Source organism: Elephantulus edwardii, unplaced genomic scaffold (assembly GCF_000299155.1).
Source record: "Elephantulus edwardii isolate Elephantulus edwardi_28Jun2011 unplaced genomic scaffold, EleEdw1.0 scaffold00306, whole genome shotgun sequence".
Classification (NCBI taxonomy): domain Eukaryota; kingdom Metazoa; phylum Chordata; class Mammalia; order Macroscelidea; family Macroscelididae; genus Elephantulus; species Elephantulus edwardii.
Genome location: NW_006400056.1, coordinates 269,996 through 273,193, shown reverse-complemented (window position 1 = coordinate 273,193; position 3,198 = coordinate 269,996).

Genomic DNA, 3,198 nt, shown 5'->3' with positions numbered 1-3,198 from the left:
CCAACAAGCACCAAATTAAACAAGCTGTAAAGAAGCTCTATGACAATGATGTGGCTAAGGTCAACACTTCAATTAGGCCTGATGGAGAGAAGAAGGCCTATGTTCAACTTGCTCCTGACTATGATGCTTTGGATGTTGCCAACAAAATTGGGATCATCTAAACTGAGTCCTGCTGGCTAATTCTAAATAGAAATTTTTCTCACAAAAAAAAAAAAAGACAGACTAGAAATAAACGTATGACCATGAAGTCTAAAAAGGGGGGGAGGGAATTTTTGGCCAGTAAGAAACCCCTTACGAACAGGAGTGGAATGTTGTCTGATACAGCATCACACGATGAATCCTTCAGGTTGGAAGACACTCAAAATATGCCGAGAACAGAGCTTCTAGAGAGACCTTAATGATGTGAATGAATGGTAAAGCTTTGGGGACTATTATTTGCTGATGTGCTAGGAAGGAAAATTTCTGAAGACAGCAGCCACTATTAATAACTGAGACATGAAACACATAGACTACAAATTGAGGAAATTTTTAAGTCATTAAAAAATGAAGTGGAACATATGAAAATCAAGATCTTAGACATGAGCCAGTTGAAATGGACTGTGATTGGCCATTTTGTATCAAATAAACATATGGTCTACTATTCTGGGAGTGGCTGAGAAAGAATGACATCACATTCATGATCAAAAAGAATCTATCAAGATCTATTCTGAAGTACACAGACCTCTGTACTAACTAGAGGGCATTAGGTTCGAATCCACTATCTGCTCAGCAAGAGAAAAATGGGCCGCCTCCTCCCATGTAGTTCATATACCCTGAAAAGCAGCAAGAGGGTCAGTTATGACTTGATTTCAGTTTTATGGCACAGAACAACAACCACTCTGAAGTACAACATTGTTGTTGCCAATAGCCACACAGCTACAAAACGGAACAGTTGCTCAAATACATGCATCAATCTTTAACACCAAAAGTGAAGAAATTGAAGAATTTTTCTTTTATCAACTTCTGTAGTCTGAAACTAGTCAAACATGCAATCAAGGTAAATTGGTAATTACTGGTGACTGGAATGAGGACATTGGAAACAAAAAAGGATCAGTAGTTGGAAAATACGGCCCCTGTGGTTTAAAAGATGCCAGCAATGGTTTGATAGAATTTTGCAAAGTGAATGATTTATTCATTACAAATATCTCTTTTGAATAACATAAACAGTGATTATAGATATGGGTGGAATCAAACCAACTAGATCTGTGGAATGAGACCGTGGAGAAACTCCGTAACCACAGGCAGAGGTCAACTGCAGAACAGACTATTTATTTTTCTTATGCAAGTTTGAATTGACCTTGAAGAAAATTAGAACAAGTCCACAAGAGCAAAAGCATGACTTCGATTATATCTTATCTGAATATAGATACCGTCTCTGGAGTAGATTTGACACACTGAACACTAATGACTGAAAACTAGATGAGGTGTGGGGTGACATCAAGGTCATCATCGATGAAGAAAGCAACAGGTCATGAAAAAGGCAGGAGACAAAGGTCACACCAGAATAGACGTCAGAAGAGATTTTGTGAAATACTGCATGAACTAAAGCTCATGGCAGAGACGATGAAGTGAAAGAGAGATAAGTGGAAGATTTCAAAAGACTACATGCGTTCTCCACTGACACAGCCATCTTGCTCTTGCACATGGTTCTGTTGGAGGATCCTCCCTGTTTCAGATATACCAACTGCATCAGGCTCAGAACCAGAAAGGGGCAAGGGGAAGAAAAAGAGAGAAAGAAGATAGTATCTAGAACAGCTACAGCCAATGACAAAAAGCTTCAGAGTGCTCCTAAAAAAACTGTGAATAATATTGCTGGTATTGAAAAGGTGAACACGATGAAAGATAATGGGACTAAAGATTAAAGATAAAGTTACTCATTTCAACAATCCCAAGGTCCAAGCTTCCCTCTCTGTTAACACCTTTGCAATTACTGATCTTACAGAAGCCAAACGAATTACAGAAACGCTTCCTGGAATATTATGTCAACCCAGTGTTAACAATTTAACAAGTCTTAGGAAGTTAGTTGAACAATTCCCAGAGCTACTGTTGGAGAGTAAAACCAGACAATTCAACGAGGAGGATGATGATAATGTTAGAGATCTTGTAGAAAATCTTGATGAGGTATCAAAGACTAAGTCAGCGAAAATATTTTCTGGGTTTTGGAAGCCAACATGGACTAGATTTCACATATCAGCTATCTGCTAAAGTGATGAGGTTCCGAAGTTTTACAGACACAGAGAATATCATCTGTTACTATCCCAGTAATATAAATATTTTATATATTAATAATGCTCTTTGTTCAACATTTTTCAGTCATTTGACTTTGCATTTTGCACTTCCTCGCTGGAACTGTCTAGCCAACTGACTGGAAGAGATCCATATTTGTTTCCATTCCCAAGAAAAGAGAGATCCAATAGAAGGTGGAAACTATTGAACAATATCATTAAAATTATGTGTAAGCAAAATACTGCTTAAGATAGATAGGGAATTGAACTGCCAGAAGTTCCAGTACGATTTGAAAGAGGCTATGGCACCAGGGTTACCATTGCTGGTGTCAGATGGATCATTGTTGGCTGAAAATAAAGAATACCAGGAGAATGTTTATTTATGCTTTATTGGCTATGCAAAGACATTTTACTGTGTGAATCACAACAGTGACTAACATTGAGAAGAACGAGAATCCCAGAACACTAAGTTATGCTCATGCAAAACCTCTCCCTAGACCAAGAGGTACTTACTGTGCAAACAGAACAAATGAACACTACATGGTTTAAAATTAAGAAAGGAGTATGTCAGGGTTGTAGTCTCTCTCCATATCGACTCAATCTGTATGCCTGAAAAATTATTCAAGAAGCTGGACTCTATGAAGAGGAATGTGGCATCAAGGTCAGAGCAAGACTCATCAATAACCTGTGTTATGCAGATGACACAACCTTACTAGTGGAAACTGAAGAGGCCTTGAAGCACTTGCTGTAGAAGATCAAAGAATACAGCCTTCAAGATGGATTGGAAAAAAAAAAGAAAAAAAAACAAGAAAAAAAAAGAAGAAAAAAAAAAAAAGATGGATTGGATCTCAATGTCAAGGAAACAAAAAATTCTTGACAATGGACCAAAAGCTAACATTATGATAGATGGAGGAATAAATGGAAATTGTCCATA